This window comes from Vulpes vulpes, chromosome 8, assembly GCF_048418805.1.
Source record: "Vulpes vulpes isolate BD-2025 chromosome 8, VulVul3, whole genome shotgun sequence".
NCBI lineage: Eukaryota > Metazoa > Chordata > Mammalia > Carnivora > Canidae > Vulpes > Vulpes vulpes.
The window spans coordinates 104,750,747-104,774,717 of record NC_132787.1 but is presented as its reverse complement, the minus strand read 5'-3'; the positions used below and the strand labels follow the sequence as shown (position 1 = coordinate 104,774,717).

At 53.9% G+C, this 23,971-nt stretch overlaps 1 long non-coding RNA gene across 3 annotated transcripts in view; it reads left to right on the top strand.

Moving 5' to 3' along the window:
• LOC112927775 (uncharacterized) overlaps positions 1-21,465 on the top strand; it is a 44,202-nt gene extending 22,737 nt beyond the window's left edge. Inside the window, exon 4 of one of the 3 annotated variants that reach the window (XR_003236626.2) lies at positions 21,198-21,465. This is a non-coding gene — a long non-coding RNA (uncharacterized lncRNA). Of the gene's footprint in view, positions 1-14,922; positions 14,987-21,197 lie in introns of those variants that run through there. The other 2 variants (XR_003236625.2, XR_012003237.1) reach the window with 2 other exon arrangements.
• The last annotated feature ends 2,506 nt before the right edge of the window (positions 21,466-23,971 follow it).

Sequence of the window (23,971 nt, the reverse complement as noted above, 5' to 3'; positions counted from 1 at the left end):
GGGCATGACTCAGGAGCCATGGAGGAGCTGTCCTGGTCGTGGGGTCAGGACCTCTAGGTGATGTCCCAGCTCCCTGCTCCACGCAGTCCTTGCCTGGGGCTCACTGCAGGGCCACCAGGCCGCAGAGACCGGAACAGTCACGGCCACTTCCCCAGAGCCAACATCACTCAAGTAGGTTTTTCTCATTAAAAATTATTGAGTGTTGCTGTGTTGTCAGGCACTGTCTGGACACAGGGTCTTAGTGGCAAAGGAAGCAGAGATCCTGGCCTTGTGGGGTCAGGGGAGGGAGAGCACAGGAAGCTGAGAGCGCTAACCTAACCCGGCTGGAATCTGGAAGGATCTAGGAGAAGGCTCGGCTCCAGCGATGTCTAATATCTTGGGAAGAGATCCTGGTGGGGGACACTGGGATCCAGCAGCCTCCATCAGCCACGATCAAAAATGAGAGGCAGCACAGCTCCTTTTGGGGATTAAAATGTGCTGTTGCATGAATATACTGGGGGTGGGGGTCATGGTCCCCAGGAGACCCTGGACAAGTTACAGCGTCTCAGCTCTAAATGGGGGTGCTGATCCCTCCCTCACGCCGTTCTGGAGAGGGCCCGCTCTGCACTGACATGCATGCCTCTGGGTCAGCACCACCTTCCTGTCACTTCTGCTGGCGGAACCAGGGCAGGCGGGTGACAGCAGAGCGGAACGAGGCTCTCCCTTCTCTACTTGTCAGTGATTTATGGGCATCCAGCTCAACTCAGAGCTCAGGGAAGACACAGTGAGTGCCCTTTTGTTTTTAGTTCAATTTTGTGAGCAGAATGCTCCTGGGGCCGATAGATTTTTTCCCCCAGTAATGAAATTGTAAAAAAGAATTGAGTTATGCCTCTCCAGCTTTAAAGGACAATCGGTGCCCTTTCCCCAACCCTCCCTGTGATGCCAGCAGACGCTCGGTTCCTCCGCTTCCCTCAGGTCCCTTGTCCCTCTTTCTCCTGACCTGTGGGCACAGCCTGCAACCATGATCCTGCAAAGGTGGGGCGGGAGGGATGTGGGCTGTTGCCTTCTTTTCTGCACTCAGGAATGGAGACATACTTCATGAAATAAGCTGTGCAGGACCTCATTCCAACACTAAGAATTTCCACATGGTGACAGTGGAACCAAGCATCGGGCCTGGGGCGTGGCCAGGGTGGCTGCCCATTCAACCACCTGGATCTTAGGAGGGCCCCTGGGTGGGAGGTGCTCAGGAAACGCCTGTTGGCCGGAGATCCCCTTCTGCTTTCTCCCCCACTCCTCCTCTGCTCCCCAGCAGCACTCTGGCTGCCTGCATTCAGCTCTGTTCAGTCTGGAGGCTTGGTTGCCTCATTTGCAAAAGAGGACAGTGGTAGCAACAGCCCCTCCGCCTCCAGGGACTTGGCGGTGTGGGTCTGGGGCCACACTCTGGAAGACCTGGCTGTGGTCCTCTTTCTTTCTCTCTTTTTATTTTTTTAAAAAATTTATTTATTTATTCATGAGAGACACAGAGAGAGGCAGAGACACAGGCAGAGGGAGAAGCAGGCTCCCTGCGGGGAGCCCAATGCAGGACTATCCCAGGACCCCAGGATAAAGCCCTGAGCCACCCAGTGCCTCTCTTTCTCTTCTCTCTTCCCTGCTCCTTTTAACTCCTTCTTTTCTTTTTTCCCTCTTCCTAAGGTCCCTTTTCTCCTCCACCACATCCCTGATGCGCATGGTAGTGGCTAATGCTGCCGAGAACCCCACACTTGGGGTCCTTGGGGTCTGCAGGCCTCCCGGGAGCAGGCTGGGCACTGTGCTCCCCCACCCCCCGGGCCCTGGTGTGATGCAAGAGGGGCCCCGGCTGCCACTCTCCACTCTGAAGCCCCCACTGGCCCCCTCCCCCAACAAGCCCCCCTCCCCCCCGCCGGAGCAACCCTTCCCACAGCCCTGAGTCCTCTGAGCACCTCCCCAGGATCCACTGTCCTGCTGCAGATAGACACAGAGAGCCAGGAGAGGAGTGATGGGGGGGGGGGGGGTCCCTCCAGGTGCCCCACGTTCTGTTCGTTTATCTAGGCATCTAGGCATCTAGGCATGCATGTTTTTTCTGTTTAAAAAGTATATTGAGGTGTGACGTGCGGCAGAGTGCGCAGGTCTGAAGTGTGTGGTTTGTCGCACGTACAGACACCTGTTATATTCCCACCCTGATCAGGATGCAGAACATTCGGTGCCTGGAGGCCTGTGTGACCCCCTTCGAAGGCAATCCCTCCATTCCTTCCGGTAACTGCTATTTTGACCCGTCGCTATGGAATAGTTTTCCCTGTTCTTGAACTTCGTATAAATGAGCCATGCAGTCTGTCATTGTGTCTGGCCTCTTTGCTCATCATCCTATCGGTGAGACTCATCAATGTGTAGCACTAGATTGTGCTTTTTAACTGCCCCATTAAGGATTCCATGGGATGAACATAACACAATCTGTTGTTCTGCTATCGATGAGCACCTGGGTTGTGTCTGACTGTTGGCTATTATGAATAAAGCTGCAATTATCCTTGTACACATCTTCTGGTGGCCACATGCCCACATTTCTCCCAGGGATATATTTAGAAGCGGGATTGCGGGGCCGTGGGGTGGGGTGGGCCATGGTTTCACTGTAGTAGATGGGTGTACATTCTGAGGTCTCAAAGTCCTACTGATCATAATACACGTTGGGTTTTGTGGTTTGCCTTCCGCACTGAGCATTATATCAGAACCTTTTTTTAAAGTCGTGTCTTTTATTTCTAGATAATTATAGACCCACATGCAGGTGTAAGAAATAAGCCAGAGAGAGAGCCGGTGTACCTTTTACCAGGTTTTCTCCTAACATCTTGGCAAATAGTAGTATAATAAGACCATCGGTACATGGACACCCATACGATACCATCTCACTCAGATTCCCCCAGCTTTATTTGTACTCATCTGCGTGTGTCTGGGCACTCCGATCACCTGTGCAAGTGTGTGATCCACCAGCACAGCAGATACTGGGTCCCGCTGGCTGTTCTCTGTGACCGCACGCCCCTTCCAGCTCCACTAGCCTGTCTTCCATCTTTAAACTATTGTTGTGGCAAAAGTGTTATGTAAATGGACTCAAATAGTAAGGAAACTTTCAGGATTGGCTCTTTGAACTCGGCACAGTTCTTGATGAGCCCAGGTTGTTGGGTGGGTCAATGGTTTGCTTCTTTGCTGCTGACAGGCGTTCCTTGGCATGGACCACCGCTGTACTTAACTTACCGCGCACCCTTTTGAGGACGTTTGGTCACTTCCAGGTGTTGCCCGTTGTAAGTACAGCTGCTGTGAACACTGGCGTACAGATTTTTGTGTGATCATAAATTCACACCAGAGAGTATCTGCTGGGTCCCATGGCAATTGCCTCGTGACTATTTTTAGAGAAGCCCAAGTTCGTAGGTTATGGTATTGGGAACATATTCCAGAAAGGTCCATACTCTTTCTGTGACCTTGAAGTCTTCATTATGGCCTCTGAGGAGGATTACAACCTCCCTCTGTCTAACCAGGTCTAGAGACATTTCCTCAGGGGAGGAAGGAGCCTCACCCCCATTAGCCCCCTCTCTGATTGGGTCCCCACTGAAACCGTCCTGTGGGGTAGCAGAGCCCGCAGGCTTGGGCAGAGGATACGCTGGGTCAAATCCCCTTCTCCCCAGAGGCAGGACCCCATAAGTTTACAGGCTAAGGCTTCCAGCCCCAGATACAAGTTCTCTTTACCTGGGAAAACATAAGGTGTTTATCACCTGTTGGATAGACTGGCCTTTGGGAAAGTGCACAGAGCCCCACAGGACTCCTTTCTTCTGGGACAAGGTGACCTGGACTGTTGAAAACTTGCTCCTTGGCTTCCAGCTGAAAATAACATCTCAGCTAGCCCGGAGAGATGATGGCAATTAAATCATTCTGTTAACTACAGAGGGGCAGGCTGGGCAAGGCCACGGTGCCCTGAACATCCCGGACAGAGATCGTTAACCAAATGGTTGAGGAAACATTCCGCGTTATCCCTTATTCACCCCTGCTGCATAATGCAGGAGCCCGAGCGGGAGCCGCGGCCAGGCCCCGGTGTTTCTCCACTTGGGCCTCAAATGTCAGCCCGCTGCTGGGCGCCAGCCTAGAAGGGAGTCACCCCCTTCTCCCCTCAAGCCACGTTTTACGGGGAAGGGATGGGCCTCAGGGCTCCAGGCTCACCAGCCTCCCAGCCTGGGTTGTCTTGCTCTTCCCAGGAGTTCCTATCCTCAGCTTAGCCTGGAAGTCGCTCCTCCCTGATTCCTCCCAGGAGGGAATTGGTCCTCCCTCCCTGGCCCTCCCCTCCCCCAGTCCTCCCTCCCCCTGACTCTCTCCCTGACCTCCTCCTCCAGCCCTCCCTCCCCAAGTCCTCCCTCCCCCAGCCCTCCCTCCCCTAGTCCTCCCTCCCCCAGCCCTCCCTCCCCAAGTCCTCCCTCCCCCAGCCCTCCCTCCCCTAGTCCTCCCTCCCCCAGCCCTCCCTCCCCTAGTCCTCCCTCCCCTAGTCCTCCCTCCCCTAGTCCTCCCTCCCCCTGACTCTCTCCCTGACCTCCTCCTCCAGCCCTCCCTCCCCTAGTCCTCCCTCCCCCAGTCCTCCCTCCCCTAGTCCTCCCTCCCCCTGACTCTCTCCCTGACCTCCTCCTCCAGCCCTCCCTCCCCTAGTCCTCCCTCCCCCAGTCCTCCCTCCCCTAGTCCTCCCTCCCCCTGACTCTCTCCCCTAGTCCTCCCTCCCCCAGTCCTCCCCACCCCGGGCCCTGCAGCCCTCTGGGGCTCTGAAGGAACGTTTACAACCATCACCACCGTGACAATAGCTACTACCTGCTGGACACTTAGCACACGTAGGGCGGACGTTGTATTTCCTGATTTTGAGAAGGAGAAGCCGACTGGAGAGGTAGCTTCAGTCCCCCCAGGACGCACCCCCGGTGAGAGGCCCAGCTGTCGGAACTTTCCTTCTGTCCTTTTTCCAGAAGTTTCACAGTTTGCTCCGTCTTCGCCAGGAACCAACGTCCCGTTCTGTGGCTCCTGTTTGTTTCTTCGCACATCGATTCGCCTTCCTATTTTTGCTCCTTCCTTCTCCTTTCTTCGGATGCAGCTTGCTGTTTCTTTTGTAACTTCTCCAGATGGATCGGACTCTGTTGCTTTTTTTAATTGTAATTTTTTGTATTCGAGTAGAGCGGACCACGACGTCGTGTTGCTTCAGGTGTGTGCGACACAGCGATTGGAAAACGGCATCCGTCTCTCGGTGGCCGGGCCACCCTCCGTCCCCGGGGGCGTGTGGCCTCCCGGTCCCTCCTCTCTGCACGGAGGCCGCCGATTTCCCGGGGAGCAGCGCCGAACTTGCACCCCCCGCGCTGTGCTCTGCAGGACGGTGTCACTCCTCGCAAGCTGCTCCCTATCGTCCAGTGTGACCTCAAGCTGGAGTTGCATTCGCACTTGCTGGGTGATGGTGCTGGCTTTTTTATGACTGGGGGAGGGGACACCAAACAACCCATTTCACATCTGTCCCTCCCTCGGGCTCATGATTTGGGTCTTCCCCAGCCCCAGCAGGGCAGCTCCTGGGCGCCTGGCCCACCCCTGTAGGCTTGGCCAAGTGAGAGGCCACCCTGAGGTCCCAACCACAGCGGGGTGAGGGCCGTGGTACACATACAGCCTCCCTAAGGTGGATGCTTTAGCCATTATAAGGTGTTGCTAACTGGAGAAGCTCGAGCAGCCCACCACCCAGGCCTTCCCGTTTTCCAGAGAAGAGGAAGGGGTGATGAGGAACAAGTGGAGGGGAGCGTCTGAATGACCTGGTCCTTATCTCACGAGGCAGGGCTGCACTTCACATAACCCCCTCAAACGCAGGCTCTTTCCTTTGTTTTGTTTTGTTTTGTTTTTTTTCTCCTTGAAATGATTTATTATTTTTTTTATTGGAGTTCAATTTGCCAACATATAGCATATCACCCAGTGCTCATCCCATCAAGTGCCCCCCTCAGTGCCCATCACCCAGTCACCCCATCCCCCTGCCCACTTCCCTTTCCACTACCCCTTGCTCGATTCCCAGAGTTAGGAGTCTCTCATGTTCTGTCACCATGATATTTTCACTCATTTTCTCTCCTTTCCTCTTTATTCCCTTTCACTATTTTTTATATTCCCCAGATGAATGAGACCATATAATGTTTGTCCTTCTCTGATTGACTTACTTCACTCACCATAATACCCTCCAGTTCCATCCACATTGAAGCAAATGGTGGGTATTTGTCGTTTCTAATGGCTGAGGAATATTCCACTGTACACATAGACCACATCTTCTTTATCCATCATCTTTTGATGGACACCGAGGCTCCTTCCACAGTTTGGCTATTGTGGACATTGCTGCTATAAACATCGGGGTGCAGGTGTCCCAGTGTTTCATTGCATCTGAATCTTTGGGGCAAATCCCCAGCAGTGCAATTGCTGGGTCGTAGGGCAGCTCTATCTTTAACTCTTTGAGGAACCTCCACGCAGTTTTCCAGAGTGGCTGCACCAGTTCACATTCCCACCAACAGTGCAAGAGGGTTCCCCTTTCTCCACATCCTCTCCAACATTTGTTGTTTCCTGTCTTGTTAATTTTCCCCATTCTCACTGACGTGAGGTGGGATCTCATTATGGCCTTGATTTGTATTTCCCTGATGGCAAGTGATGCGGAGCATTTTCTCATGTGCTTATTGGCCATGTCTATGTCTTCCTCTGTGAGATTTCTCTTCATGTCTTTTGCCCATTTCATGATTGGATTGTTTGTTTCTTGGGTGTTGAGTTTAATAAGTTCTTTATAGATCTTGGATACTAGCCCTTTATCTGATATGTCATTTGAAAATATCTTCTCCCATTCTGTAGGTTGTCTTTTAGTTTTGTTGACTGTTTCTTTTGCTACGCAGAAGCTTTTTGTCTTGATGAAGTCCCAATAATTCATTTTTGCTTTTGTTTCCCTTGCCTTTCTGGATGTATCTTGCAAGAAGTTGCTGTGGCCAAGTTCAAGAAGGGTGTTGCCTGTGTTCTCCTCTAGGATTTTGGTGGATTCTTGTCTCACATTTAGATCTTTCATCCATTTTGAGTTTATCTTTGTGTCTGGTATAAGAGAGTGGTCCAGTTTCATTCTTCTGCATGTGGCTGTCCAATTTTCCCAGCACCATTTATTGAAGAGACTGTCTTTTTTCCAGTGGATACTCTTTCCTGCTTTGCCAAATATTAGTTGACCACAGAGTTGAGGGTCCACTTCTGGATTCTCTATTCTGTTCCATTGATCTCTGTGTCTGTTTTTGTGCCAGTACCACACTGTCTTGATGATCACAGCTTTGTAGTACAACCTGAAATCAAACACAGGCTCTTTTCAAAGCCAGGAGGTTCCCACCACCTTATCACGCTGCAGTGGCGGGACCCTGAGGCTGGCAGGTCCTGGCAGGTGCTGGCGGGACAGATGTGGCCTCAGATCATGGCCTCTGGAAGGCTAGTGGGGCAGAGGCAGCATCCACCGAGGCCGACCCCTGTCCCTCCCTGGTTAAGTCACTTTGCTTGTTCCACCTGCAGAGCATGACTCTGTCTCACTGGCTGATGGACTCACAGAAGCCGAATTCTTCGTGTTGGCTCTGCTGCCCTTTCTGAGTCAAGAGAGGCAAAGCCTGGCGATACCAGGATTGCAGATGCTCTTGCGGTTGGGTCTGTGCACTGATCCGCACAGGCCTGGTGTTTTGGTGTTTTAATAACGGGGCTTGCAGTTCCTAAACAGCCTCTCCCTCATCTCCCCAAACTGGGTAATCACAACAACACTTAAACTTGCTTCCCTTCCAATATTCCTCTTTGCTAAGAATTTATGCCTGGGAGTAGATGACCAGCCTGCTCTGGTTGCCGGGCACCACCCTGGCTTTAGCGCTGAAAGTCCAGTGTTGTGGGAACTGCTCAGGCTGGGCACACTGGGACAGCTGCTCATCTCATCCGGGAGGCTCCCATCTGGGGATGTTCGACTGTTCCTGTGCTTGGCAGCAGATGGGGGGAAGCAGGGACCCAGACAGGAGGACCAGATTGAAAGGCTTAATCCTGTGGCACCAGCCTGGCTTGGGGGCTGAGGCCTCCAGGCAGCCCCCTCCCCAACTCCCATCTCTCTCTCTCTCTCTCTCTCTGGCTTCCTGCAGTGAGCTGGGGGGCTACACGAGGACACCCGAGCCCTGTCTGCCTCCCAGAACAGACCCCAGCCCAGTCTCGCCATCATCCCTGCAAGAAGCTTGGCACTGAGCAGCCTCACATCCTGGGGCTGGGAGAGGCTTAGTCGCCATCTCATCCTCCCACTTCTTTTACAGATGGGAAAACTGAGCCAGGAAAGGACACTTTACCAAATAATAATAATGGCAACTCAGCTTTGCTCCTGTAGCCTTTGTGGGTATCTGGCAAGCACGGTCTCCGGAGGGGAGCCGCGTGTTAGCCCTGTCTCTACCATGAGAACCAGCATGGAAGTGGCCAGCGTGCCCAGAGTGGGCTAGAAGGCCTCCTGGACAAATGGCCAAATTGTCAAACTTTTAACATGGATAGCAAATTGTGCAGGAGGGGGTGGATTTAGAGGGTTTCTGTGATGTTTTATTTGACTAATAATTATTTTTCCTTTGTACTGGTATTTTAACAAATGTTTTGGAGGAGAGACAGAGGGGAATCAATATGCAGCTGCAAACCTTGGCTGGTGCTGACGTCCAGACGTGAGAGAGAGAGAGAGAGAGAGGAGCCAAGGGAGTGAGACAGGGGTGCGGAAGGCTGAGGGCGTTCATTCATTCATCTACTCTTCTTACAAAGAAAACCGTATTCAAAAAACTCTTAAGTACAAAATTCTGGAATGTATTGACTACATGCTTTTAAAAAGCTTTTTTGTGTGTGTGATGGGAAATTTCAAACATACACAAATAGAACATAATGAGCCCAACGCACCACATGCTTTTCCACAGTGATCAATGCATAACCAGTCCTGTCTCATCTCTGCCCCCGTGCCTCCTCTCCTCTCCCAAACGTGGGTTGTTAAGGCCGTCCAGGTCGTCTGTAAAGAGGACTGGATTCTCACGTATACTAAATACAGTCTTGAAAATACCCTTGAATATATTTTCATCCGGGGATGAAGAATTCCTGCAAATACACATTTTTCACGTCCCTGAGTCTCCCCTTTCCTGCTTTTCAGCCTCCCGTCCCGGTCCTCTGCTGTCCCCCTCACCTGCAGACTCCACCCTGGCCGTTGGTCTCACCTTCTGGGGGCAGGCAATGCTGAGCTGCCTTCCCCCTCCGACCCCCCTCGCTCAGAGTTTCCTCCAGCTGGAGCAGTGGGGAGCTGGCCAGAGCAAGTTCAACGTACCTGGGGTGTTGTTACAAAAGAGTTAGCCTACGCTCAGCAGACATCTTCGAAATCTTTAGAAAGTTCCACCTGTTGTGAGTCACGATAGGGCTGTGGGTCATTAGGATCAATGACTGTGTTGACTGAATTGCCTTTGATGTATTGGCTCAGAGCTGTGTGATCCAGGACGGGTCATTTCACCACCTGCCCCAGAGCATCAGTTTCCTCTTCCGTAAAGTGGGGACATGGGACCATAACCGTGGTTTCCAAGCTGGTTTTGGAAGCAGAGTCCTTTCTTCCCCCCAAGCAGAGCCTCAGTGAACTCCAACAGTCCAAAGTGAGAGCAGGGTTCACAGGCACAGAGCTGCAATCAGGCAGCCTAGACCCTACCCCTTCCCCTCTGTGCCTCAGTTGCTCATCTGCCAAGTGGGTGTGATAGTTGAGAGCTTTCCTGGGATCAGGTGCTCTGTGGGGCTTGGCCTGGGCCTGGCACACCGTCTGTGCTCAGTGAATATGGGCCCTCACTCTGACTTCCTGTGCCCTGTGAGGCAGGATGGGGTCAGGGGACTGGCTGGGCCTTGGCCACTGCTCCTCTCCTTACCGTGGGCCAGCCCCCACCCTCCGCAGGGGCGCAGGGACACCAGCCTTCCGTGCTGTGTGTTCTCAGGCCCCAGGGAGGTTGCACTTCGAACCACCAGGTCAGGCAGGGCCAGGACAAGGACCCCAGCACTCCGGTGCCCGTGACTGTGCCCCAGCCCCTCTCCTGCTCAGAGGCGGAGCTCAGAGGAGGTCAATGCGTGCTGGGTGGCAGGGCCTTTGCCAAGGTCCCCGGACAGCCAGACTGTGGGGGGGATCTTTCCCCAGCCCCATGGTGCCCCTGAGCCACATTCCCTGAAGGGCCCCGGACCAGGAGCGACCCAGAGGCTCAGATCATCATTCCCCTTGCTTCCACTGCTGCCGAGCACTGCCTCTGCCTTTGCCACCAGAAGGGTCCAGGAGAATGATCAACTCTGAAGTTAATTATAATTATGGACAACTGCAGCCCGGGTTGTCATAGAAACCCATGGCGCACGGCTCTGTCTGTGGGACCCAGTTTCCCGACCTGACAGCTGCGGCAGGGGACACACACTTTCCTTCCTACCTATGCCTTGACAGTTCTCGGGGAGGGGACCATACAACACAGCCGTAGATTCATCCTGGCCGTTTGAAACCCTCAGGTGGTTGGAGAGAAGGGGTTTCCTGCACCTGGGTCCATCTGATGTCTTGTTTTGGGCAGTGGCATCTCGGAGACATGGATGCTCTGAGGCCCGGGGCTGTCCTGTGTGTTCCAGGTCACAGTGAGGGAGGGTCGCCAGGAGAATGGGAAGGGCAGGGGCTGTGGCCCGGGCATATCTGTGGGACCCCATGCAAGTCACTTCACCTCTCTGAGCTGGGATCTGTCTGTAAGATGGGGATGGTAATGCCCATGCCCTCGGCTTGTCCTGAAGACTTGGTGGGCTGATGCACGGGCCAGCCACGTCATGGGCTTGACAAATGTCAGCCCCCCGTCCTACGTCATTGCTGTCCTGGCTCTGCAGTGGCACTCAGGGATGGAGGAAGGGAAGGGGGGGCCCTCTGCTCTCTGCCTCTGACTTTGACCATTTGACTCAATACTCCTTCAGTGGTTCTCAAAGTGGGGTTCCCGGAGCAGCAGCATCTCAGCTCCTGGGAACTTGCTAGAAATAAAAATTCTCAAGACCTACCCTAGACCTACTGAGTCAGAAACTCTGGGAGTTGGGGGGCCCAGCCATCAGTGTTTTGATGTGTCTTCCAGGGGGCTTCTGGTGGCCCCTCAAGGGTGAGAATCACTGCCCTGACAATCTGTGGATGACCCCCTCCGTGCATCTCTCCCTGAGACCAGCCTCCTCCGGAGCTGCTGCCCCCAGCATGGTCCCCTTCCACCTTGGCTGAGTCTGAGCTCAGTCCAGGATGTCAGCGGCACGCAGGGCTGGGCCAGGACCATCCAGCAGTCCTGCTTGGTGTCTCAGCTCAGGCTTCCACCCAGGATACGCGACAGACACTCGTCCCCCAGGTCTGGAGGCTGACTGTCCAAGGTCGGGTGCTGCTGAGACCTTCCTTCCTGGCTTGGGGACACGGCCTTCTCACCGTGTCCTCCGGTGGCCTTCTCTCTTCTTATAAGGACACTCGTCCTGCTGGATCAGGGCACCACCCGTATGCCTTCATTTAAACTTAATTCCCTCCTTACAGGCCAATCTGCACATACAGTCATCCTGGGGCTTTGGGCTCCCACGTGTGACTGGGGGCTGGGTACAAACTCACACCCCACACACCCACAATGGTTGGCCTGCCCAGGCCTCATCAGCTTGTGGCTGCTTCCTGTCCGGGGCACCTGGGGGCAGCTGGGCCCAGGGTGGGGTGGGGAAGGTGCCTTGGGGCTGGTGTTTGCACCCTCCAGCTCCATCCCAAACATGCCACATCCTCAAGGAGCGGGACTGAGAAGCAGGTGGGAAGACGGCAGATGGGCTTCTTGCTCCCAACAGCGGGTCTCCTTGGGGATGCCTCCTGCATCCGCTGCAAACTTCTGTTGGAGGAGTCAGGATTCCAGGGGCCCCAGTCCTGGCCACGTTAGGAGGCTTTGTCTTACTGTGGAAACAGATCATTCTGGATACCTGATATTTGTTGGGTCTTTGCTGTATAGGATATGCTATATGTGTTTCATGTCTCATGGCCACGAGAGTTAATATTCCCGGCCCTCGGGCGGTGGGGGGAATGGAACGGGGGTGGTGTGCTCAGCAGTGTCCTCGCGGAGCAGAGACCACCCTGGGTGCTGCAGTGCCCTGGGACACACGCTCCTCTGCACCCCGCCGGCCTGTCCCCCCGCTGCTGGAGGCCGGAGCTGCTCTCGGGGTGTCTGCGGGGTGGGTGCAGAGCGGGGCAGCGGCCTCACGTTCCAGGGTGGCCAGACGGGAAGGTCAGGCGGAGACACAGCCTGGGAGGGAAGGGGGCTCCAGGCGCCCACCCTGAGGAGTGAGGACTAACTCATCGTAATGAAGCCAGAGCGGACCAGAGCTTGGAAGCTAAAGGCAACGATGTCACACAGGGTGACAGGGGACAATGGTGCACGCTTTGAATTTATGGTGTTCCTTGTCCCAGGACCTGAGGGTCAGGTCAGCATGGGGGGGACAGGAGGGTGTGCGACCAGCCCCGTCAGGGCAGGAGCCTGCAAGCAGGCCCCTCAGTAGCTGGCGGGAGTTCCCACGCAGACCTGCCATCCACCCCACCCCGGACCCGTTCCTGCTGGGTGGCCCCGGGGCAGGTGCTTCGCCTCTCGGCTTCCCTGTCTCCTTTGTGTCAAGGGAATGCGGCTGCTGACCTCACGCGGCGAGGACTGAGCTGCGTGGCACTAAGCTTGGTAACCCTGATGGGCTTCCTGGGGGCAGCACCCTGTCGGATGCATCCCTTGCCCGCAGCCCCGAGCCCCCAGCCGGGCACGAGGTGGGTGCTCAGGACCAGTCTGCTCCCTTTGAAGGGGCTTCGGGGGGGCAGCGTCTCTGAGCCCTCAGCCAGAGCCTCAGCAGGGAGCCCTAGGAAGCTTCGGGTGAGGGCTGCTTGAGCCCGGATGGAAACTGCAGGAAGTGTCGGTGGGCAGAGTATCGAACAAGGCCTGTGACTGCACGTTCACCCGCGGGGTGGCCTTGGGCACTTCGCCCAAACTCTCTGAGTCCGAGGGTCCTACGTAAACGGGCTGATACTTCGCAGAGGTGATGTGCGGTTTGTAGGAATGCATGCATGCCAGTGGGGGCCCCCAGAAGTTCCCCTGGTTGTCAAGGGGGTTGGGGAAGGACCAGGACAGCTGGGGGGCAGAGGCTGGCTTTTCTCTCCTCTGCAATGAGCCCAGAGATGTAGCTCTCCCCCATTAACCTCATGGCACAGCCACGTCAGCGCCAGGCCCTGTAAGTCTCTGTGAAAGGCTCAGGGATGATATGAGGAAGAAATGCCAGTGCGACAAGGCTCTAGATGGCTCACAGGCATGGTGGCTCCTCTCGAGCCCCAGGCTTTTCCAAGCAGCAGTACCCAAAGGATTCACAGATGTTCTGTGATGAAAAGGTTCTGGGGATAGGGACGCCTGGGTGGCTCAGCGGTTGAGCATCTGCCTTCGGCTCAGGGCGTAATCCCGGAGTTCCGGGATTGAGCCCACATCGGGCTCTCTGCATGGAGCCTGCTTCTCCCTCTGCCAGTGTCTCTGCCCTCTTTCTGTCTCTCATGAATAAATAAAATCTTAAAAAAAAAAAAAAAGGTTCTGGGGACAAATACTTTTCTGAAAGCCAGAGCTCAGGAGATTCATAAGCTTTTCCCCTGCAGGACTTATCAGAAACTTTAGCAGGCCAGGACGTTTGGGATACCCAGAAAGCAGTTCGAATAGGCAGTCCTTCACGTGACTGCAGAGCCCTCTCCCCCTACAGCAACTCGTAGCATTGTAGGTCTGGGGAGCAGACCTGTAGGGTTCAGAAACCCTGCTAGGTAGGGTTCATCCTACTGCACAGAATGGAGTTCTTGTTTGGCTCCTAGCCCTGCCCGCTGGTGGCTGAGGTTTTTAATCCCTCCAGTGTAGGAGCAATCTCAGAAAGCCCAAGCCTATGTGAGAGAGAGAGAGAGAGAGAGAGAGAGAGAGAGCGACCTGAGTACCACCTTGCCTTGGGCTGGTCTCCTGGGTCCCTGTTCGCTGTCTGAGGCTCTGGGAGAAAGCCCAGGTCGCCCCACTCTGAGACACTGATGGTATTGGACTGGGATCAGGCCTGTGGGAACTGCCTCTACTCTGGCAGGAAGGGCCCAGCAGTGGTGCATTTGGACTCTGAAACCTCAGCTTCATGGTCCTGGGCTCTTCCTCTCCGTGACTCAGCTTCCAACCCAGCCCCCGCCACCGACAGCCTGCATCCTCCAGCGGGAGGCACAGCGAGCATCTTGGCCTCTGGCCCTGGGCCCTCCCTGCTGTCCCTCTCACTCAGACCTGCCCTGGGCTCCCTCTCTGCTCTGACCGCCCCTAGACAGGGAGAGGCCCTTTTCCTGCAGAAGAGATGAGGAGCCAGAGGTCTCAGGTGGCAGACTCACTCAGGCCTTGTGCCAGGCCCTCACATCTGTTCCGTGTCGTTCTGTGCCATCTGGGTCCCCAGGGGCAGCCTGCATGGGCTTGTCACTGACTCACCTGTCCCCTTGTGCCCACTGGGTTTGGCCAATGGGAAGCCAGATCTGGCTGGAGATGCAGGAGCAGGAAGAGAGAGGCTGGAAGGTTCCTGGTGCACCTCCCTGCCTCAAAACTGCCATCAGGGCCTGGGCTTCTCCCTCCCCTTGGCCTGGGAGTGGTGCCAGTTTCCCACAGAGCCCGACGCCAGGGGCCTCAACATTTCTCGCTGTTCTGCTGCTCCTCTCATTCTTCCCCACACCGGCTGAGTGCACCTCCAGAAGCCGCACGGGGACACAACACATCCCTACAACCTGGGCAGGGCTGCTGCCCTGGGCGGCACCCAAGCTGGGACTTCAGGATTTCTCGGCAAAACAGGCAGCGGTCACAGAGCAACCCTTTCTCACCCCAGGTCCGGGCTGGGTTATATGGGAGCGAACACAAGATTGCAACAAAAGCAGAGCTGTCAAGTAGACCAGGAGGAAGGACGCTCGGGAATTAGCAGGTTAGTGGCCACTAGGTTTGATGTCCCTAGGCATTTGTATCATGGCTGGTCCTGGGCTGCAGCGTGGAATCAAGAGGCATTTTCACAAATTAAGATAAATCCTGTGAACCTTCAGCCCATTTCGATGCTTAGTGCAAAACATAAACACATTAAGGTCATTTCAGAATGTGGAGGAGTTTGAATAATTCAGGCCCCATCGTCATTTACTCCAAACGGCTCATTTCATTTTATGAGTCATCCTTGAAAGGAAAAGAAGAGAGAGATGTGTGGTGGCAAATGACTTGGGATCAGAACCCAGAAAGCTGGAACGGCTCAGAAGAGGAGGCTGCCAGCTCCCTGGAGGGACATGGCTGGAGCCAGTTTCGGAAGCAGGCCTGGGGAAAGTCTGCCCAGCTGGGGTGCCGAGAGGCCTCGGAGGTGGGGGGGGGGGGATTCCTGGAATTTGGGGGAAAGGCCTTGTCTGGCCTGGGCCTCAGTTTGCTTATCTGTGGGACTGGAGCATGAGTCCTGCTCCGGGGTTGCCTCTTGTCATCTCAGTTTTCTGCAGGGGGTTGGGGATAATATTGCACCTTCCCTCCCTCTGTGGGAATGAGCAGGGCTGGTGTCTGTGAGGCTTGGCCCCCCAGCTACCCCCCTCGGGTGGCCCATAACAAGTACAGTGGACACATTGGCCATTGCCCTGGTGTTGTCCAGCAGCAGTGTGCTAAAAAATGATGCCTGGAGCCACTGTAGCCACCTTGTAAGCGTGCAGGGCAAGGCAGAGATGACCTGATGACCTGATGCTGCTGAGTGGCAGCCCTGGAAGTGCAGACCGGTTATGTGCTATCAAATGGCTTCATTATTTAAGTAATTAGTTAGATAGGCTGCTTCTCATGGGCACACACGTTCCTAATTGATCCATTGTGTTAAGGATTTTGATTTTATTCTAGAAGCAATAGGAAGCTATTAAATGGTTTGAACATTTGAAGAGGGCCAAAATTACATCTGTGCCTTCTTAATATCACTCTGAAAATAGATCAATATGATCTGCTGTATCAACAGAATAAAGAAGAAAACCATATGATCATTTCAATAGATACAGAAGTATTTGGCAAAATCCAATAATGACTCATGACAAATACTCTCAGCAAATTAGGACTGGCAGGGAACTGCTACAATCTGATAAAAAGCTCCTACACAAACCCCACAGCTAATAGGATACTTAGTGATGGAAGACTGCTTCCCTCTGAGATCAAGAGTAAGACAAGGATGTTTGCTGTCATCACCTCTGTTCAATATCAAACTGGAGGGCCTAGACAATGCAATAAAGCAGGAAAAAAAAATCATGCAGACTGGAAAGGATAGCTTCTATCCACAGATGATGTAATTGTCTTTGTAAAAAAAAAAATCCCAAGTAATCTACAAAAATCCCTACTAGAACTAATAAGTGAGCCTAGCAAATTTGCAGGATAGCAAGTCAAGATACCAAAATCAATTGCATTTCATTCTGTCTTAAGAGGTGGTGGTTTTGCAAATCTACACATGATAAAATGTTATGGAATTATACATACACATTGTACCAAGGCCAATTTCCCAGCTTTGATATCGTACTATAGTTGTGTAAGATGCAATCATTAGGGAGAGCTGGGTAAAGAGAACTGCTCTCTACTGTCTTTGCAAATTGTTATGAATCTATAATTAAATAACAATTTTAAAATACAAATATATTTCTGTGTAGCAGTGATGAGTGATTAGAAACTGAATAAAATACTGTTTACAACAGCTTCCCCAAGTATGAAATACTTAGATATAGATCTAACAAACATGTGTAGGATTTGCATGCTGAACACTATAAAACACTCAGGAGTGAAATTAAAGAAGATTTAAATAAGTGGAGAACCACATTGTGTTCATGAAGGGAAAAAAACTCAACCTTTTTAGGGTATCAGCTCTCTCCAAAGCGATCTATAGGTTCAATGCAATCCCAGTCAATATTGCTCTAGCCAGAGCCTGGACAAGGGTTTAGAAGGGGGTCCAGGGAGGGAATGAGGAGTCCAGGTCGGAGAAGCCTGGCTGAGAGCTAGGTAAACGTGGACCAGAATGGCTGGGCTGGAGCTGGAGGTGGGAAGAAAAGGATGTACTGGGGGAGATAGTAGAAGCCAAGATCTCTGGGACTCGGTGATGGGCTGGCTCTGCAGAGTGGGGGAGAGGGGAATGTTCGGGATGACTCACATCTCAGCTCATGGTTCTTTGACCTCCAGGAGGTGAGGCACCAGGTGAGGGGCAGGTCAGAGGTAGGAGAGGGAAAGCCCAAAGGGGCAAGGCCAAAAGGGCTGTGCCCTCTGAGGGGCCAGGGACCCTGCTCCCCTGTCCCCTCAGATGTAACCAGTGGAGATCAATTTCTTAGAATTTTAAGTTCTTTTCAATCCTCCAAATTCTCTTCTAAAATAAAAATCCCTGGTAGGGGCAATGCCTGGAAGCTTTTCTTCTACCACCACTTTGCCTTGGCCAGGACCCTGCTGCATCTGGACTCATGTCCTTGCCCGAAGCACAGCCAACAGGGTCTCCAGACGTGAGGGGAAGGAGGGCAGCCTTGTGAGACCAGGCGAGGGCCACACTGTGCTCTGACAGCAAGCCCATGACTCTAATGGTGAGATGGGGTCTCCAGAGTGGTCCCCTCTTTTCCTTCCATGGTTCTCATGGCTCCTCAGAAGATCTGGGTTGATTCCCAGGAAGTTGCTGTATTAGGGATTGGCACACACCACCAGGAGCCCCAGAGGCCCCCCCCCCCCCCCCCCCCCCCCCCCCGTGTGGCAGTTTCTGTGGCAACCAGCACGTGGGAGAGAGGGGCCAGGAGCAGTTCCTGAGGGTGCAAATTTAGGAAACCGTGACCAGAGGTAAGACTGCCAGCCGAGATCCCTGCCAAGGAAGGTGTGAAGAATCCAGAACCAGCCTGGCCGCACCCAGTAGAACGCTCACTGTGCCAGGCCCGGTGTGGGCACTGGGGATCCGAGGATGAATAGAGGCCCGAGGCGCTCCGAGTCCAGGCCTGCGGCAGGGCAGATAGAGCCGGGCAGTGGCCACCCAGGAGGATGTGCCTGGCAGGCCAGATGCCCAGCCCCAGCCAGGAGGCCTGGGACCACTGAAGGCTGAAGATGCCAGGAGCAGGGAGGGTGGAGCAGGGCCGGGGGCTCGAGTGGGACCCAAGGCCAGGGTCCCACCAAGACCTGGGGATGATAGAGCGCAGACCTCAGAGAGGCGGGTCCCCAGGGCAGCGTGTCCCCGCCACGACCACACTCCCCAAGACACTCCCCATCCCTCAAGCACTGACACTACCATTGGCCTTGTCTGGGAAGAGGCTCCAGGACCTGGGGGAACCAGAAATAAAGATGAGGGGGGCAGTGAGCACTTGACTCCGGAGGTCTCCGTGCTCTGCTCCAGACCAGCCCGACCAGCACCCCGGGCCCAGCACCCCACTGTGGACCTGGGACGTCCAGCTCCCCGCCCCCAGCCCCCAGCTCGCTCAGCTCAGTCTCTGAGCTGTGGCTCTCCCTCTTTCTCCCGCACCCCTGCGTCATGATGTGACAGGCAAGGTCACGGCAGGGTGCCCCCTGTGAAGGGCTGACCCATGCATGCAGGGTGCTGCCGTGAGCTCTTGGTGGGAGCGTGGGCTGGGGCTGGGGGGGCTCCGCCGGCCGGCTCGCCCCACTTCTGCTCTGTCTCCTGTGCTCTTCATTCTGCCGTTTCCCCGTCCCCTGCCAGTCTGGGGGGTGGCGGGCAGCTGGTGACTCAGGGACAGGGCTGCGCAAACCGCCCTGGGGGGACACCCTGCAGCCGCGCTGGGCCACCCCAGCGACCCCTGAGGAGGATGGGGTAAAGGCAGGAGATGGCCTGCCAGATACGGGAGGGGTCAAGGACACAGAGGCCACCAAGATGGAGGAGAGAAATCCCAGTGTGGCATCTGATGGGCTTTGCTGGGCAGGCGGCCCCAGCAGTCCCCAGGCCTTTCCACCCCAATGTGAGATGAAGGCCTGTCTGTCCTGCTAAAACTTGCGCTCCCAGGCAGGATCTAGGTGTCTGTCGCCAGGCCCCGCTCCCTGATGTTCCCCTCGTCCTCTCTTTGATCCCCAGCACGGCAGTGGCTGCAGAGCCCTGGCCACACTCGCCTGGAGGTGGGCCGTGACGGGACGGCACCGCGGGGCTGCTGCAGCCTGCTCCGGGTATGAGCGCCCACCTGGCAGCTCCGAGGCCGGGGCCACGCTGCGGGTCCCCCTGGGCCAACCACCCTGTCCCCCCGCCCCCTGTGGCAGCCTCCTCCGGGGCAGGGCACAGATCTCCCCTGCACAGCCCCGAGTGCTCCAAGCACGTCTGCCCTGCCACGGGTGTCAGCCCTGACCGCCACTCACCCCAAAGGGGGATGAAGCCCTCCTCTCTCCCCAGCGCCCACTTCCCCTTCAGGAGCTGCCCCTTGACTACCATGTAGGGGCACATGCTGACTTCCTGGCATCCCATCCGTAGGGTCACGTCTTCAGTAGGACAATTGTCCTAATATCCTTGTCTAGAACCAGGGCCACTCTCAACTTCTGCTCCTCCCTGTATTTTTTTTTTAAGATTTTATTTATTCATGAGAGACACACAGAGAGAGGCAGAGACACGGGCAGAGGGGGCCTGATGTGAGACTCGATCCGAGGACCCTGAGATCAGGACCTGAGCCAAGGGCAGGTGCTCAACCACTGAGCCACCCAGGTGCCCCGGCCCCTGTATTAACTAACATCTTGTCTACATTTACTTCTGTGTGCTGATCCGGAGACAAACCCGGGTTGGCCCGATGAGCTCTACTCACGTGTTCCTGGGTCTAGTTGCTAAGTGGTTAGCACCCCCTTAAAGCTAAACAGCCTAGACGGCGGGACAGCCTGCCGCCAAGCTGGGTCTCACCAGCTTCCTGGCCTGTTTCCTGAAGCTGTGAACTCCCTTCCCGACCTTGCAAGACAACACAGACTTCCACCTTGTCTTCTTCTAGTGTTTGCTTTGGCTCTTGCTGCCAACGTTGCAGCAAAAACAGAGTAACTTTTCGGGGCTGCAGCTTGGCCGAGAGGCCAGCGAGGGAGATGTAATTACCTTGGCAGGGAACAGGTGCGCCGGCCGCCTTCGCCCTGGGAAGTATCTCCCATCCATCAGGTGGGGCCTGACGCCGCCCGCACCTGTCGGGGGAGCAGCCCGCAGCAGGGAGAGGCCAGCTCCGCGTAAGTGTACGGAGTCATTCGCTCACTCGTTCAACACACATGTGCTTATTATATATCCCAGGGGCAGCTGGCTTCGAGGAGGATCTGGGCCCAATCTGGCTGTTCTCCTTTCCTGATGGCCACTCACTGGCTGTGGCTAGACCTCCCCACGCCTCAGTTTCCCCCACTGTAAAATGGAGGACACGAATGGTAGCTATGCACACGTTGTGAGGAGTGAGTGAATTAATACATATGAGGGTCCGTCGAACGTGGAGTCCTACTCCAAGCCACAGCCCCTCTTGGTGAGATCAGGGATGTCACCACATGCCACTCACATTCATAGGCATTGCCCAGACCAACCAGACCAACCAACCGAGACCGACAGGGGGCTCTGTTGGAGGCAGAGGCATGGTCCCTGGAGGATGAGGTGTAGCCGGAGCACCCTCAGAACTAGTGGCCAGAAGCTGCTGTGTCATCGGCGCACAGTGCAACGAGCTGTCTTATGCAAACCCCTCTCCATGGCTCCTTTGTCCTCACCTCCCTCCTGGTCTCTCTGCTCCTTCTGAGTCTTGGCTCTTGTCCAGACAAGTTCAGGCTGGTGGCCAGGAGTCAGAGACCTGAATGGGAGGAGAGAGGAATGAAGAGAGAGCATGGAGTTTGGAGCTGAGCCGGGACTGTGAGGAGAGGCTTGGAACTGAGGCTTATGGAGCAATCCATGAGGCAGGGTGTAGACATGATATCTCCAGTCGCAGCCCTCAGTACATTCTGGTGAAACCTCCTTTCCTTGCTCGGAACAGCACTGGAGGCAAACCCAGTTTTGTCATCACTGCAATCGTGGGGGCCTGCTCACTCATATACCTCAATGTTTTGGTCTTGCACGGTGATTAACTTTTTCTGTCCTTCCTGGGTGCCATGGACTTAAGTCTGAGGTTCGTGAAGGTGGAGGGAGAGGCCTATTTTGTTTTGTTTTTTACTTTTCAGGTCCTACCTCTCAGGGAGCTCGGCAGGAAGAGAGATGCAAAAGGGACATGGGGGCCTTCCATTTTCCAGAACACGGCAGTTTGTGTGTCTGCAGAAGGCTCATGGCACAGATGCTGGCTGGAAAGCAAACAGCAAGCAGTTTGGGAGTGTCTTTAAAAGTTAAACACACATCTAACCTGTGACCCAGAAGTCCTGCTTCTAGCTATTTACCCAGGATAAATGAAAGCACATGTTCATTAAAAAAAAAAAAAAAAAAAAAAAAAAAAAAAACAACAGACTTGATAAGACTGTTCATAGCAGCTTTGTTTATAACTAGACATCTATTAACATGTGAAAGAGTAAGCGTGGGATACCTAGCTTGGGATGCTTCCCTGGCATAAAAGACAGATGAAAAGAAGGTAGTTAGAATGCAGGACATGAAACATATAGAAGGGGGGTAAAAAGTCGAGGTGCAGGGTGAGAAGGTCTAATACGTAACAGGTGGCTAACCGGGGTTTCAGAAGGAGATAACACAGAGAACAGGGAAGAAGCAGTATGTCCAGAAAGGCATCAATCCTCATATTCAGGAGCCATCACAATCCCCAAAGAGAACAGAGAAGCAGAAATCTGCACCCAGATACGTAATAGGGAAACCGTGGAACACCAAAGACAACGAGAAGATCTTGGAAGCAGCTCGTGTAACAAGACACATGCCCTCGTACAACAGCGAGTGGATTGACAGCTGACTTCTCGACAGCAATCGTGGGAGGCACGATGTTGAGAGGAAATGAAAGCCAAGTAGAATCCTGTAGTTAGCCAGCATATTCTTCAAGGGTGAGGGCAACGAAAGATATTTTCTGAGAAGAATTGTTACAAAGAGACGTTCACTAAACGAGCCCCAAAATCCTTTGGGAAGGAGAAGGCCTTCGGAAGGAGGAACTGAGAGGTGAGAAGGAGTAGCTGTCTCAAAGGCAATTCAGTGTGTCCTGCGCTGAGCTCGTACTCTGCTCAGCCCTGCCTCCTCTGGGGTTTTCTACCCCCCCCCCCTTTTTTAAAAGACATTTCTCTCTTTTAAAAAATATTTTATTTATTTATTCATGAGAGACACACAGAGAGAGGCAGAGACACAGGCAGAGGGAAAAGCAGACTCCTTGTGGGGAGCCTGATGCAGGACTCGATCCCAGGATCCCAGGATCCTGTCCTGAGGGAAAGCTCAACCACTGAGCCACCCAGGTGCCCCTTCCTCTGGGATTTCCTACCTTGGTGAATGGTGCCCGTAATTACACCGACCAGAAGCAGAGACATTGTCTGATGCCCCTTGTTTCTTGCCTCCCCTGTATCCAGTGTCCCTGAAGACCTGGCATCTCTGCCTCCCCAGTACCCCTCAAATCCATGCACTTCTCTCCACCTGCGTGCTGCAGCCAGTTTCTGCTAATCTCCTGCAGCCAGACTTCCAGCCGCAGATGCCCCTCTGATTCTGTCTCCACACTGCAGCCTGGGTGATAGTTTTGAAATGCAAATCTGGTGTCTCCCTTCTGTTTAAAACACAAAATGACATCCCATCACTCTCTGGATAAAGACAAAAGTCTTTATCACGTGAGAGTCTTTATCTGTACCGTCCAGCCTTCGCCTGCTTCTCACACTCACCTCTGCTGTCCCCTTCCCACCGCCCCCCACCCCAGGCCCTCTGGACTCTCTAAGTCCCTAATGTGTTGTCTGTTTTGCCCACATTGGCTGTTGCTTCTGTGTTTCCCGCGGCACAGAGGATCCTTCCTTTTTTTCTTTTCCTAATTAGTGACCCTCGTCCTTCAGCTCTCAGTTTAATTGGCACTTAATCCAGGAAGTCTGCCTTGATTTCCCTGCTGATGTTAGCTTTCTCCCCTTAAATGCACTCAAAGAACTGTAGTGCCCTCATCTGTGAGCATTGTTCCTGGAGCAATTTCACACTTATTTGTGTAATTAATTATGATCTGGCTCCCCCACTGGACTTCTGTTCCCAATAGGGAAAAACCTTTCTCTTTTTTCACACATTAGTATTTCTCTGGGACGAACACAACCATGAACACGTAGCAAAATCCGCCAAATAACGGTAGATTTTACGAATCGGTGAATGGTGCTTCCTGTCCCGCAGTTCCCCTTGAGTGAAATTCTAGAATATGCAGAGTCACTTCTTTTTCACATCAAGAGAACATTGGTTCTCGTATAAATGAATTGTGAGTCTGTGCAGTGGGAAAACATTGGGAAAAAGGGACTGGGGATTGGGGAAAGGAAAGAGAGGAAAAACTCGGCAGAGCTCAGGCTGTAGCTTTTTGCAGTAGGGCACAGGGGAGACGCGGGTGGTCACGGGGAGAGCGCGGGAGGATGGCAGGTGTCTGGGCAAGAGGTGAGACCACCCAGCCTCCGAGGGGAGGGGCAGGGAGCGGAGCCACTGAGCTCTGCCAAGCAGGTTAAATAAGGACCAACAGGGGCTTCTCCCCATTTGAAAATGTGCAATTCTTTATGTCTCTGGGACTGTGGTGAGACCCAGGAAGCAGGAATAAACAGCCCTGAGTCATAAAATCATTAAAGCATTGAACGTTTTGAGTAGACAGACACACAAATGTGCTTCGTCTACACGTGGTACTTGCAGCAAAGCCCCATTTCTTTCTTTCTTTTTTTTTTTTTTTTTTTAAGTAAAGCCCCATTCCTTCCGCAGGCCTCTTACAGCCTCATCTTTGTTAATCTGAGATGTGGAAAGGGTTATCGATTCTCTCTTTGTTTCATGAGCTGCTTTAATATTTCATTACAGCAAACAG